The sequence below is a fragment of the Pleurodeles waltl genome, chromosome 4_2 (assembly GCF_031143425.1).
Source record: "Pleurodeles waltl isolate 20211129_DDA chromosome 4_2, aPleWal1.hap1.20221129, whole genome shotgun sequence".
Classification (NCBI taxonomy): Eukaryota; Metazoa; Chordata; class Amphibia; order Caudata; family Salamandridae; genus Pleurodeles; species Pleurodeles waltl.
In genome coordinates this window covers 1,011,835,251-1,011,849,176 of record NC_090443.1, presented here as the reverse complement: position 1 = coordinate 1,011,849,176, position 13,926 = coordinate 1,011,835,251, and the positions used below count along the sequence as shown (strand labels likewise).

At 34.6% G+C, this 13,926-nt stretch overlaps 15 non-coding genes across 15 annotated transcripts; all 15 read left to right on the top strand.

Moving 5' to 3' along the window:
* The first annotated feature begins 614 nt into the window (after positions 1–614).
* Positions 615–687, top strand: TRNAK-UUU (transfer RNA lysine (anticodon UUU)). Its single transcript has one exon. It is a non-coding gene; the product is annotated as a tRNA-Lys (tRNA).
* A 309-nt stretch (positions 688–996) lies between these two features.
* On the top strand, positions 997–1,088 carry TRNAR-UCU (transfer RNA arginine (anticodon UCU)). Its single transcript is given in 2 exon segments — positions 997–1,033; positions 1,053–1,088. It is a non-coding gene; the product is annotated as a tRNA-Arg (tRNA).
* Positions 1,089–2,498: 1,410 nt separating this feature from the next.
* TRNAK-UUU (transfer RNA lysine (anticodon UUU)) lies at positions 2,499–2,571 on the top strand. The gene has a single exon. It is a non-coding gene; the product is annotated as a tRNA-Lys (tRNA).
* A 309-nt stretch (positions 2,572–2,880) lies between these two features.
* On the top strand, positions 2,881–2,972 carry TRNAR-UCU (transfer RNA arginine (anticodon UCU)). The gene is given in 2 exon segments: positions 2,881–2,917; positions 2,937–2,972. It is a non-coding gene; the product is annotated as a tRNA-Arg (tRNA).
* Positions 2,973–4,382: 1,410 nt separating this feature from the next.
* On the top strand, positions 4,383–4,455 carry TRNAK-UUU (transfer RNA lysine (anticodon UUU)). The gene has a single exon. It is a non-coding gene; the product is annotated as a tRNA-Lys (tRNA).
* A 309-nt stretch (positions 4,456–4,764) lies between these two features.
* Positions 4,765–4,856, top strand: TRNAR-UCU (transfer RNA arginine (anticodon UCU)). The gene is given in 2 exon segments: positions 4,765–4,801; positions 4,821–4,856. It is a non-coding gene; the product is annotated as a tRNA-Arg (tRNA).
* Positions 4,857–6,266: 1,410 nt separating this feature from the next.
* Positions 6,267–6,339, top strand: TRNAK-UUU (transfer RNA lysine (anticodon UUU)). Its single transcript has one exon. It is a non-coding gene; the product is annotated as a tRNA-Lys (tRNA).
* Positions 6,340–6,648: 309 nt separating this feature from the next.
* Positions 6,649–6,740, top strand: TRNAR-UCU (transfer RNA arginine (anticodon UCU)). Its single transcript is given in 2 exon segments — positions 6,649–6,685; positions 6,705–6,740. It is a non-coding gene; the product is annotated as a tRNA-Arg (tRNA).
* Positions 6,741–8,150: 1,410 nt separating this feature from the next.
* TRNAK-UUU (transfer RNA lysine (anticodon UUU)) lies at positions 8,151–8,223 on the top strand. Its single transcript has one exon. It is a non-coding gene; the product is annotated as a tRNA-Lys (tRNA).
* Positions 8,224–8,532: 309 nt separating this feature from the next.
* Positions 8,533–8,624, top strand: TRNAR-UCU (transfer RNA arginine (anticodon UCU)). Its single transcript is given in 2 exon segments — positions 8,533–8,569; positions 8,589–8,624. It is a non-coding gene; the product is annotated as a tRNA-Arg (tRNA).
* Positions 8,625–10,034: 1,410 nt separating this feature from the next.
* On the top strand, positions 10,035–10,107 carry TRNAK-UUU (transfer RNA lysine (anticodon UUU)). The gene has a single exon. It is a non-coding gene; the product is annotated as a tRNA-Lys (tRNA).
* Positions 10,108–10,416: 309 nt separating this feature from the next.
* TRNAR-UCU (transfer RNA arginine (anticodon UCU)) lies at positions 10,417–10,508 on the top strand. The gene is given in 2 exon segments: positions 10,417–10,453; positions 10,473–10,508. It is a non-coding gene; the product is annotated as a tRNA-Arg (tRNA).
* A 1,410-nt stretch (positions 10,509–11,918) lies between these two features.
* Positions 11,919–11,991, top strand: TRNAK-UUU (transfer RNA lysine (anticodon UUU)). Its single transcript has one exon. It is a non-coding gene; the product is annotated as a tRNA-Lys (tRNA).
* A 309-nt stretch (positions 11,992–12,300) lies between these two features.
* Positions 12,301–12,392, top strand: TRNAR-UCU (transfer RNA arginine (anticodon UCU)). The gene is given in 2 exon segments: positions 12,301–12,337; positions 12,357–12,392. It is a non-coding gene; the product is annotated as a tRNA-Arg (tRNA).
* Positions 12,393–13,802: 1,410 nt separating this feature from the next.
* Positions 13,803–13,875, top strand: TRNAK-UUU (transfer RNA lysine (anticodon UUU)). The gene has a single exon. It is a non-coding gene; the product is annotated as a tRNA-Lys (tRNA).
* Positions 13,876–13,926: the final 51 nt, after the last annotated feature.

The following is a 13,926-nucleotide window of genomic DNA, read 5'->3' as shown; positions in this document are numbered from 1 at the left end:
CTGCTAGCTCATTATTTTATTTGATCATTTCTGTCCGACCTCCTAAAAAGATTGGCTCTGTGGCACAATGGATAGTGCTTTGGCTTTCAAGAGTAATGTAAAGAAGGCATTCAAAAGTTGTGGTTTTGAATCCCACCAGAGGCAATGTTGTCCTACATTTCTTTTATAATGAATTGAAATTGCAATAAATAATGCAGCTTCTTCTTGCTCTGAAATCATTCACCAAAATGGCCTTTGAAAGAAGCCCTTTTTTCAACCGACACCACTTGAATAGAAAATATTGTATAATCTACATATAAGAGGAAATTGACAGGTAGACTGAGTAAAATATAATGTATTAGGCAGTAAGAGTTTTTGGTCCTTTCTTAATTGTGTATTGTCAATGAAGAAGCATGAATTCCGAATCAGCAGAAAATGAGATGGTACAAATTTCAGGACTTAAAGAGATAAAATATAATGCTGAGATGTCAAAAGCTTGAAATATCAATTCATGATAAAACTCTACATATTGATTATCAATATATGTAATGATAATAATAAATGATTGTCAGTAAATGTAAGGTTGGTATCCTTCCAAATTGTTTTAATGTGATTTGAAGATTAGAGTAAGCAGAGCCTGGATAGCTCAGTCGGTAGAGCATCAGACTTTTAATCTGAGGGTCCAGGGTTCACGTCCCTGTGCAGGCGGGGTGCTATGTTTAAGAAGAAGTACTCTTTTAGTTTCTATTGCATGATGAACAAGATATTACATTGACAGAATTGCAAAACCTTCTTAAATGGAGTTTTTTAAATTGTCAAGATTTTATCCGTCAGAGGCCTTTTGAGTAGACTTATCCAACTGTATCATGTAGTTTGGCATGTTGAATATCTTTTTCCCCATGCAATGCTCAACATGTAACCATGATTATAGTATCCTATCAACTTTGTAAAGTTGATCATCAGTTGCTTGCTCATTATTTTATTTCAGAATTTCTGAAAAGTTTCTTGGTGCAGGTTGGCTCTGTGGCGCAATGGATAGCGCATTGGACTTCTAGGAAAATGTTAAAAAAGGCATTCAAAGGCTGTGGGTTCGAATCCCACCAGAGTCAATATTATTGCTCAATTTCTTTCATAACGAATTGAAATAGCAATAAACAATGCAGCTTCAGCTTCACCCAAAATCATTTACCAAAATAGCCTTTGAAAGAAGGCCTGTTTTAAACAAAGAGTGCTTGAATAGAAAACATTGTATAATCAATATGCAAGAGGAAATTGTCAGGTGTACTGATGAAAATATAATTTACTAGATAGTAGGAGTTTCGGCCCTTTCTCAATTGTATACTGTCACTGAAGAAGCATGAATTCTAAGTCAGCAGAAAATGAGATAGTACATATTTCAGGACTTAAAATAGATGACATTTAATGCTGAGGTTTCAAAAGTTTGAAATATCAGTTCACTATCAAACGCTACATAATGCTTGTCAATATATGCAATCATATTCATAAATATAGTGTCGGTTGGTATCCTTCCACATTGTTTTAAGATGAATTGAAGATGAAAGTTAATAGACACTGGATAGTTCAGTGAGTGGCACAGCAGACTTTTAATATGAGTGTCCAGGTTTGAAGTTCCTGTTCAAGCAGTGTGTTATGTTTAAGAAGATGCACTCTTGAAGTTTCCACTGCTTGATGAATAAGATATTACATTAAGGGAATTGCAAAACCTTCTTATATGGAGTTGTTAAACTCCTTGCTGTTTTATCTGTGCTATGCCTTTTGAGTCGACTTAACACTTAACCAACTGCATTGTATGGTTTGACATGTTGAATATCATTTTTGCTATTCAATGCTCAACATAAATCCAGGATCATAGATTCCTACCAACTTCATAAAGTTGATGAGCAGCTGCTAGCTCATTATTTTATTTGATCATTTCTGTCCGACCTCCTAAAAAGATTGGCTCTGTGGCACAATGGATAGTGCTTTGGCTTTCAAGAGTAATGTAAAGAAGGCATTCAAAAGTTGTGGTTTTGAATCCCACCAGAGGCAATGTTGTCCTACATTTCTTTTATAATGAATTGAAATTGCAATAAATAATGCAGCTTCTTCTTGCTCTGAAATCATTCACCAAAATGGCCTTTGAAAGAAGCCCTTTTTTCAACCGACACCACTTGAATAGAAAATATTGTATAATCTACATATAAGAGGAAATTGACAGGTAGACTGAGTAAAATATAATGTATTAGGCAGTAAGAGTTTTTGGTCCTTTCTTAATTGTGTATTGTCAATGAAGAAGCATGAATTCCGAATCAGCAGAAAATGAGATGGTACAAATTTCAGGACTTAAAGAGATAAAATATAATGCTGAGATGTCAAAAGCTTGAAATATCAATTCATGATAAAACTCTACATATTGATTATCAATATATGTAATGATAATAATAAATGATTGTCAGTAAATGTAAGGTTGGTATCCTTCCAAATTGTTTTAATGTGATTTGAAGATAAGAGTAAGCAGAGCCTGGATAGCTCAGTCGGTAGAGCATCAGACTTTTAATCTGAGGGTCCAGGGTTCACGTCCCTGTGCAGGCGGGGTGCTATGTTTAAGAAGAAGTACTCTTTTAGTTTCTATTGCATGATGAACAAGATATTACATTGACAGAATTGCAAAACCTTCTTAAATGGAGTTTTTTAAATTGTCAAGATTTTATCCGTCAGAGGCCTTTTGAGTAGACTTATCCAACTGTATCATGTAGTTTGGCATGTTGAATATCTTTTTCCCCATGCAATGCTCAACATGTAACCATGATTATAGTATCCTATCAACTTTGTAAAGTTGATCATCAGTTGCTTGCTCATTATTTTATTTCAGAATTTCTGAAAAGTTTCTTGGTGCAGGTTGGCTCTGTGGCGCAATGGATAGCGCATTGGACTTCTAGGAAAATGTTAAAAAAGGCATTCAAAGGCTGTGGGTTCGAATCCCACCAGAGTCAATATTATTGCTCAATTTCTTTCATAACGAATTGAAATAGCAATAAACAATGCAGCTTCAGCTTCACCCAAAATCATTTACCAAAATAGCCTTTGAAAGAAGGCCTGTTTTAAACAAAGAGTGCTTGAATAGAAAACACTGTATAATCAATATGCAAGAGGAAATTGTCAGGTGTACTGATGAAAATATAATTTACTAGATAGTAGGAGTTTCGGCCCTTTCTCAATTGTATACTGTCACTGAAGAAGCATGAATTCTAAGTCAGCAGAAAATGAGATAGTACATATTTCAGGACTTAAAATAGATGACATTTAATGCTGAGGTTTCAAAAGTTTGAAATATCAGTTCACTATCAAACGCTACATAATGCTTGTCAATATATGCAATCATATTCATAAATATAGTGTCGGTTGGTATCCTTCCACATTGTTTTAAGATGAATTAAAGATGAAAGTTAGTAGACACTGGATAGTTCAGTGAGTGGCACAGCAGACTTTTAATATGAGTGTCCAGGTTTGAAGTTCCTGTTCAGGCAGTGTGTTATGTTTAAGAAGATGCACTCTTGAAGTTTCCACTGCTTGATGAATAAGATATTACATTAAGGGAATTGCAAAACCTTCTTATATGGAGTTGTTAAACTCCTTGCTGTTTTATCTGTGCTATGCCTTTTGAGTCGACTTAACACTTAACCAACTGCATTGTATGGTTTGACATGTTGAATATCATTTTTGCTATTCAATGCTCAACATAAATCCAGGATCATAGATTCCTACCAACTTCATAAAGTTGATGAGCAGCTGCTAGCTCATTATTTTATTTGATCATTTCTGTCCGACCTCCTAAAAAGATTGGCTCTGTGGCACAATGGATAGTGCTTTGGCTTTCAAGAGTAATGTAAAGAAGGCATTCAAAAGTTGTGGTTTTGAATCCCACCAGAGGCAATGTTGTCCTACATTTCTTTTATAATGAATTGAAATTGCAATAAATAATGCAGCTTCTTCTTGCTCTGAAATCATTCACCAAAATGGCCTTTGAAAGAAGCCCTTTTTTCAACCGACACCACTTGAATAGAAAATATTGTATAATCTACATATAAGAGGAAATTGACAGGTAGACTGAGTAAAATATAATGTATTAGGCAGTAAGAGTTTTTGGTCCTTTCTTAATTGTGTATTGTCAATGAAGAAGCATGAATTCCGAATCAGCAGAAAATGAGATGGTACAAATTTCAGGACTTAAAGAGATAAAATATAATGCTGAGATGTCAAAAGCTTGAAATATCAATTCATGATAAAACTCTACATATTGATTATCAATATATGTAATGATAATAATAAATGATTGTCAGTAAATGTAAGGTTGGTATCCTTCCAAATTGTTTTAATGTGATTTGAAGATTAGAGTAAGCAGAGCCTGGATAGCTCAGTCGGTAGAGCATCAGACTTTTAATCTGAGGGTCCAGGGTTCACGTCCCTGTGCAGGCGGGGTGCTATGTTTAAGAAGAAGTACTCTTTTAGTTTCTATTGCATGATGAACAAGATATTACATTGACAGAATTGCAAAACCTTCTTAAATGGAGTTTTTTAAATTGTCAAGATTTTATCCGTCAGAGGCCTTTTGAGTAGACTTATCCAACTGTATCATGTAGTTTGGCATGTTGAATATCTTTTTCCCCATGCAATGCTCAACATGTAACCATGATTATAGTATCCTATCAACTTTGTAAAGTTGATCATCAGTTGCTTGCTCATTATTTTATTTCAGAATTTCTGAAAAGTTTTTTGGTGCAGGTTGGCTCTGTGGCGCAATGGATAGCGCATTGGACTTCTAGGAAAATGTTAAAAAAGGCATTCAAAGGCTGTGGGTTCGAATCCCACCAGAGTCAATATTATTGCTCAATTTCTTTCATAACGAATTGAAATAGCAATAAACAATGCAGCTTCAGCTTCACCCAAAATCATTTACCAAAATAGCCTTTGAAAGAAGGCCTGTTTTAAACAAAGAGTGCTTGAATAGAAAACATTGTATAATCAATATGCAAGAGGAAATTGTCAGGTGTACTGATGAAAATATAATTTACTAGATAGTAGGAGTTTCGGCCCTTTCTCAATTGTATACTGTCACTGAAGAAGCATGAATTCTAAGTCAGCAGAAAATGAGATAGTACATATTTCAGGACTTAAAATAGATGACATTTAATGCTGAGGTTTCAAAAGTTTGAAATATCAGTTCACTATCAAACGCTACATAATGCTTGTCAATATATGCAATCATATTCATAAATATAGTGTCGGTTGGTATCCTTCCACATTGTTTTAAGATGAATTGAAGATGAAAGTTAGTAGACACTGGATAGTTCAGTGAGTGGCACAGCAGACTTTTAATATGAGTGTCCAGGTTTGAAGTTCCTGTTCAGGCAGTGTGTTATGTTTAAGAAGATGCACTCTTGAAGTTTCCACTGCTTGATGAATAAGATATTACATTAAGGGAATTGCAAAACCTTCTTATATGGAGTTGTTAAACTCCTTGCTGTTTTATCTGTGCTATGCCTTTTGAGTCGACTTAACACTTAACCAACTGCATTGTATGGTTTGACATGTTGAATATCATTTTTGCTATTCAATGCTCAACATAAATCCAGGATCATAGATTCCTACCAACTTCATAAAGTTGATGAGCAGCTGCTAGCTCATTATTTTATTTGATCATTTCTGTCCGACCTCCTAAAAAGATTGGCTCTGTGGCACAATGGATAGTGCTTTGGCTTTCAAGAGTAATGTAAAGAAGGCATTCAAAAGTTGTGGTTTTGAATCCCACCAGAGGCAATGTTGTCCTACATTTCTTTTATAATGAATTGAAATTGCAATAAATAATGCAGCTTCTTCTTGCTCTGAAATCATTCACCAAAATGGCCTTTGAAAGAAGCCCTTTTTTCAACCGACACCACTTGAATAGAAAATATTGTATAATCTACATATAAGAGGAAATTGACAGGTAGACTGAGTAAAATATAATGTATTAGGCAGTAAGAGTTTTTGGTCCTTTCTTAATTGTGTATTGTCAATGAAGAAGCATGAATTCCGAATCAGCAGAAAATGAGATGGTACAAATTTCAGGACTTAAAGAGATAAAATATAATGCTGAGATGTCAAAAGCTTGAAATATCAATTCATGATAAAACTCTACATATTGATTATCAATATATGTAATGATAATAATAAATGATTGTCAGTAAATGTAAGGTTGGTATCCTTCCAAATTGTTTTAATGTGATTTGAAGATTAGAGTAAGCAGAGCCTGGATAGCTCAGTCGGTAGAGCATCAGACTTTTAATCTGAGGGTCCAGGGTTCACGTCCCTGTGCAGGCGGGGTGCTATGTTTAAGAAGAAGTACTCTTTTAGTTTCTATTGCATGATGAACAAGATATTACATTGACAGAATTGCAAAACCTTCTTAAATGGAGTTTTTTAAATTGTCAAGATTTTATCCGTCAGAGGCCTTTTGAGTAGACTTATCCAACTGTATCATGTAGTTTGGCATGTTGAATATCTTTTTCCCCATGCAATGCTCAACATGTAACCATGATTATAGTATCCTATCAACTTTGTAAAGTTGATCATCAGTTGCTTGCTCATTATTTTATTTCAGAATTTCTGAAAAGTTTTTTGGTGCAGGTTGGCTCTGTGGCGCAATGGATAGCGCATTGGACTTCTAGGAAAATGTTAAAAAAGGCATTCAAAGGCTGTGGGTTCGAATCCCACCAGAGTCAATATTATTGCTCAATTTCTTTCATAACGAATTGAAATAGCAATAAACAATGCAGCTTCAGCTTCACCCAAAATCATTTACCAAAATAGCCTTTGAAAGAAGGCCTGTTTTAAACAAAGAGTGCTTGAATAGAAAACATTGTATAATCAATATGCAAGAGGAAATTGTCAGGTGTACTGATGAAAATATAATTTACTAGATAGTAGGAGTTTCGGCCCTTTCTCAATTGTATACTGTCACTGAAGAAGCATGAATTCTAAGTCAGCAGAAAATGAGATAGTACATATTTCAGGACTTAAAATAGATGACATTTAATGCTGAGGTTTCAAAAGTTTGAAATATCAGTTCACTATCAAACGCTACATAATGCTTGTCAATATATGCAATCATATTCATAAATATAGTGTCGGTTGGTATCCTTCCACATTGTTTTAAGATGAATTGAAGATGAAAGTTAGTAGACACTGGATAGTTCAGTGAGTGGCACAGCAGACTTTTAATATGAGTGTCCAGGTTTGAAGTTCCTGTTCAGGCAGTGTGTTATGTTTAAGAAGATGCACTCTTGAAGTTTCCACTGCTTGATGAATAAGATATTACATTAAGGGAATTGCAAAACCTTCTTATATGGAGTTGTTAAACTCCTTGCTGTTTTATCTGTGCTATGCCTTTTGAGTCGACTTAACACTTAACCAACTGCATTGTATGGTTTGACATGTTGAATATCATTTTTGCTATTCAATGCTCAACATAAATCCAGGATCATAGATTCCTACCAACTTCATAAAGTTGATGAGCAGCTGCTAGCTCATTATTTTATTTGATCATTTCTGTCCGACCTCCTAAAAAGATTGGCTCTGTGGCACAATGGATAGTGCTTTGGCTTTCAAGAGTAATGTAAAGAAGGCATTCAAAAGTTGTGGTTTTGAATCCCACCAGAGGCAATGTTGTCCTACATTTCTTTTATAATGAATTGAAATTGCAATAAATAATGCAGCTTCTTCTTGCTCTGAAATCATTCACCAAAATGGCCTTTGAAAGAAGCCCTTTTTTCAACCGACACCACTTGAATAGAAAATATTGTATAATCTACATATAAGAGGAAATTGACAGGTAGACTGAGTAAAATATAATGTATTAGGCAGTAAGAGTTTTTGGTCCTTTCTTAATTGTGTATTGTCAATGAAGAAGCATGAATTCCGAATCAGCAGAAAATGAGATGGTACAAATTTCAGGACTTAAAGAGATAAAATATAATGCTGAGATGTCAAAAGCTTGAAATATCAATTCATGATAAAACTCTACATATTGATTATCAATATATGTAATGATAATAATAAATGATTGTCAGTAAATGTAAGGTTGGTATCCTTCCAAATTGTTTTAATGTGATTTGAAGATTAGAGTAAGCAGAGCCTGGATAGCTCAGTCGGTAGAGCATCAGACTTTTAATCTGAGGGTCCAGGGTTCACGTCCCTGTGCAGGCGGGGTGCTATGTTTAAGAAGAAGTACTCTTTTAGTTTCTATTGCATGATGAACAAGATATTACATTGACAGAATTGCAAAACCTTCTTAAATGGAGTTTTTTAAATTGTCAAGATTTTATCCGTCAGAGGCCTTTTGAGTAGACTTATCCAACTGTATCATGTAGTTTGGCATGTTGAATATCTTTTTCCCCATGCAATGCTCAACATGTAACCATGATTATAGTATCCTATCAACTTTGTAAAGTTGATCATCAGTTGCTTGCTCATTATTTTATTTCAGAATTTCTGAAAAGTTTCTTGGTGCAGGTTGGCTCTGTGGCGCAATGGATAGCGCATTGGACTTCTAGGAAAATGTTAAAAAAGGCATTCAAAGGCTGTGGGTTCGAATACCACCAGAGTCAATATTATTGCTCAATTTCTTTCATAACGAATTGAAATAGCAATAAACAATGCAGCTTCAGCTTCACCCAAAATCATTTACCAAAATAGCCTTTGAAAGAAGGCCTGTTTTAAACAAAGAGTGCTTGAATAGAAAACATTGTATAATCAATATGCAAGAGGAAATTGTCAGGTGTACTGATGAAAATATAATTTACTAGATAGTAGGAGTTTCGGCCCTTTCTCAATTGTATACTGTCACTGAAGAAGCATGAATTCTAAGTCAGCAGAAAATGAGATAGTACATATTTCAGGACTTAAAATAGATGACATTTAATGCTGAGGTTTCAAAAGTTTGAAATATCAGTTCACTATCAAACGCTACATAATGCTTGTCAATATATGCAATCATATTCATAAATATAGTGTCGGTTGGTATCCTTCCACATTGTTTTAAGATGAATTGAAGATGAAAGTTAGTAGACACTGGATAGTTCAGTGAGTGGCACAGCAGACTTTTAATATGAGTGTCCAGGTTTGAAGTTCCTGTTCAGGCAGTGTGTTATGTTTAAGAAGATGCACTCTTGAAGTTTCCACTGCTTGATGAATAAGATATTACATTAAGGGAATTGCAAAACCTTCTTATATGGAGTTGTTAAACTCCTTGCTGTTTTATCTGTGCTATGCCTTTTGAGTCGACTTAACACTTAACCAACTGCATTGTATGGTTTGACATGTTGAATATCATTTTTGCTATTCAATGCTCAACATAAATCCAGGATCATAGATTCCTACCAACTTCATAAAGTTGATGAGCAGCTGCTAGCTCATTATTTTATTTGATCATTTCTGTCCGACCTCCTAAAAAGATTGGCTCTGTGGCACAATGGATAGTGCTTTGGCTTTCAAGAGTAATGTAAAGAAGGCATTCAAAAGTTGTGGTTTTGAATCCCACCAGAGGCAATGTTGTCCTACATTTCTTTTATAATGAATTGAAATTGCAATAAATAATGCAGCTTCTTCTTGCTCTGAAATCATTCACCAAAATGGCCTTTGAAAGAAGCCCTTTTTTCAACCGACACCACTTGAATAGAAAATATTGTATAATCTACATATAAGAGGAAATTGACAGGTAGACTGAGTAAAATATAATGTATTAGGCAGTAAGAGTTTTTGGTCCTTTCTTAATTGTGTATTGTCAATGAAGAAGCATGAATTCCGAATCAGCAGAAAATGAGATGGTACAAATTTCAGGACTTAAAGAGATAAAATATAATGCTGAGATGTCAAAAGCTTGAAATATCAATTCATGATAAAACTCTACATATTGATTATCAATATATGTAATGATAATAATAAATGATTGTCAGTAAATGTAAGGTTGGTATCCTTCCAAATTGTTTTAATGTGATTTGAAGATAAGAGTAAGCAGAGCCTGGATAGCTCAGTCGGTAGAGCATCAGACTTTTAATCTGAGGGTCCAGGGTTCACGTCCCTGTGCAGGCGGGGTGCTATGTTTAAGAAGAAGTACTCTTTTAGTTTCTATTGCATGATGAACAAGATATTACATTGACAGAATTGCAAAACCTTCTTAAATGGAGTTTTTTAAATTGTCAAGATTTTATCCGTCAGAGGCCTTTTGAGTAGACTTATCCAACTGTATCATGTAGTTTGGCATGTTGAATATCTTTTTCCCCATGCAATGCTCAACATGTAACCATGATTATAGTATCCTATCAACTTTGTAAAGTTGATCATCAGTTGCTTGCTCATTATTTTATTTCAGAATTTCTGAAAAGTTTCTTGGTGCAGGTTGGCTCTGTGGCGCAATGGATAGCGCATTGGACTTCTAGGAAAATGTTAAAAAAGGCATTCAAAGGCTGTGGGTTCGAATCCCACCAGAGTCAATATTATTGCTCAATTTCTTTCATAACGAATTGAAATAGCAATAAACAATGCAGCTTCAGCTTCACCCAAAATCATTTACCAAAATAGCCTTTGAAAGAAGGCCTGTTTTAAACAAAGAGTGCTTGAATAGAAAACATTGTATAATCAATATGCAAGAGGAAATTGTCAGGTGTACTGATGAAAATATAATTTACTAGATAGTAGGAGTTTCGGCCCTTTCTCAATTGTATACTGTCACTGAAGAAGCATGAATTCTAAGTCAGCAGAAAATGAGATAGTACATATTTCAGGACTTAAAATAGATGACATTTAATGCTGAGGTTTCAAAAGTTTGAAATATCAGTTCACTATCAAACGCTACATAATGCTTGTCAATATATGCAATCATATTCATAAATATAGTGTCGGTTGGAATCCTTCCACATTGTTTTAAGATGAATTGAAGATGAAAGTTAGTAGACACTGGATAGTTCAGTGAGTGGCACAGCAGACTTTTAATATGAGTGTCCAGGTTTGAAGTTCCTGTTCAGGCAGTGTGTTATGTTTAAGAAGATGCACTCTTGAAGTTTCCACTGCTTGATGAATAAGATATTACATTAAGGGAATTGCAAAACCTTCTTATATGGAGTTGTTAAACTCCTTGCTGTTTTATCTGTGCTATGCCTTTTGAGTCGACTTAACACTTAACCAACTGCATTGTATGGTTTGACATGTTGAATATCATTTTTGCTATTCAATGCTCAACATAAATCCAGGATCATAGATTCCTAACAACTTCATAAAGTTGATGAGCAGCTGCTAGCTCATTATTTTATTTGATCATTTCTGTCCGACCTCCTAAAAAGATTGGCTCTGTGGCACAATGGATAGTGCTTTGGCTTTCAAGAGTAATGTAAAGAAGGCATTCAAAAGTTGTGGTTTTGAATCCCACCAGAGGCAATGTTGTCCTACATTTCTTTTATAATGAATTGAAATTGCAATAAATAATGCAGCTTCTTCTTGCTCTGAAATCATTCACCAAAATGGCCTTTGAAAGAAGCCCTTTTTTCAACCGACACCACTTGAATAGAAAATATTGTATAATCTACATATAAGAGGAAATTGACAGGTAGACTGAGTAAAATATAATGTATTAGGCAGTAAGAGTTTTTGGTCCTTTCTTAATTGTGTATTGTCAATGAAGAAGCATGAATTCCGAATCAGCAGAAAATGAGATGGTACAAATTTCAGGACTTAAAGAGATAAAATATAATGCTGAGATGTCAAAAGCTTGAAATATCAATTCATGATAAAACTCTACATATTGATTATCAATATATGTAATGATAATAATAAATGATTGTCAGTAAATGTAAGGTTGGTATCCTTCCAAATTGTTTTAATGTGATTTGAAGATTAGAGTAAGCAGAGCCTGGATAGCTCAGTCGGTAGAGCATCAGACTTTTAATCTGAGGGTCCAGGGTTCACGTCCCTGTGCAGGCGGGGTGCTATGTTTAAGAAGAAGTACTCTTTTAGTTTCTATTGCATGATGAACAAGATATTACATTGACAGAATTGCAAAACCTTCTTAAATGGAGTTTTTTAAATTGTCAAGATTTTATCCGTCAGAGGCCTTTTGAGTAGACTTATCCAACTGTATCATGTAGTTTGGCATGTTGAATATCTTTTTCCCCATGCAATGCTCAACATGTAACCATGATTATAGTATCCTATCAACTTTGTAAAGTTGATCATCAGTTGCTTGCTCATTATTTTATTTCAGAATTTCTGAAAAGTTTCTTGGTGCAGGTTGGCTCTGTGGCGCAATGGATAGCGCATTGGACTTCTAGGAAAATGTTAAAAAAGGCATTCAAAGGCTGTGGGTTCGAATCCCACCAGAGTCAATATTATTGCTCAATTTCTTTCATAACGAATTGAAATAGCAATAAACAATGCAGCTTCAGCTTCACCCAAAATCATTTACCAAAATAGCCTTTGAAAGAAGGCCTGTTTTAAACAAAGAGTGCTTGAATAGAAAACATTGTATAATCAATATGCAAGAGGAAATTGTCAGGTGTACTGATGAAAATATAATTTACTAGATAGTAGGAGTTTCGGCCCTTTCTCAATTGTATACTGTCACTGAAGAAGCATGAATTCTAAGTCAGCAGAAAATGAGATAGTACATATTTCAGGACTTAAAATAGATGACATTTAATGCTGAGGTTTCAAAAGTTTGAAATATCAGTTCACTATCAAACGCTACATAATGCTTGTCAATATATGCAATCATATTCATAAATATAGTGTCGGTTGGAATCCTTCCACATTGTTTTAAGATGAATTGAAGATGAAAGTTAGTAGACACTGGATAGTTCAGTGAGTGGCACAGCAGACTTTTAATATGAGTGTCCAGGTTTGAAGTTCCTGTTCAGGCAGTGTGTTATGTTTAAGAAGATGCACTCTTGAAGTTTCCACTGCTTGATGAATAAGATATTACATTAAGGGAATTGCAAAACCTTCTTATATGGAGTTGTTAAACTCCTTGCTGTTTTATCTGTGCTATGCCTTTTGAGTCGACTTAACACTTAACCAACTGCATTGTATGGTTTGACATGTTGAATATCATTTTTGCTATTCAATGCTCAACATAAATCCAGGATCATAGATTCCTAACAACTTCATAAAGTTGATGAGCAGCTGCTAGCTCATTATTTTATTTGATCATTTCTGTCCGACCTCCTAAAAAGATTGGCTCTGTGGCACAATGGATAGTGCTTTGGCTTTCAAGAGTAATGTAAAGAAGGCATTCAAAAGTTGTGGTTTTGAATCCCACCAGAGGCAATGTTGTCCTACATTTCTTTTATAATGAATTGAAATTGCAATAAATAATGCAGCTTCTTCTTGCTCTGAAATCATTCACCAAAATGGCCTTTGAAAGAAGCCCTTTTTTCAACCGACACCACTTGAATAGAAAATATTGTATAATCTACATATAAGAGGAAATTGACAGGTAGACTGAGTAAAATATAATGTATTAGGCAGTAAGAGTTTTTGGTCCTTTCTTAATTGTGTATTGTCAATGAAGAAGCATGAATTCCGAATCAGCAGAAAATGAGATGGTACAAATTTCAGGACTTAAAGAGATAAAATATAATGCTGAGATGTCAAAAGCTTGAAATATCAATTCATGATAAAACTCTACATATTGATTATCAATATATGTAATGATAATAATAAATGATTGTCAGTAAATGTAAGGTTGGTATCCTTCCAAATTGTTTTAATGTGATTTGAAGATTAGAGTAAGCAGAGCCTGGATAGCTCAGTCGGTAGAGCATCAGACTTTTAATCTGAGGGTCCAGGGTTCACGTCCCTGTGCAGGCGGGGTGCTATGTTTAAGAAGAAGTACTCTTTTAGTTTCTATTGCATGATGAA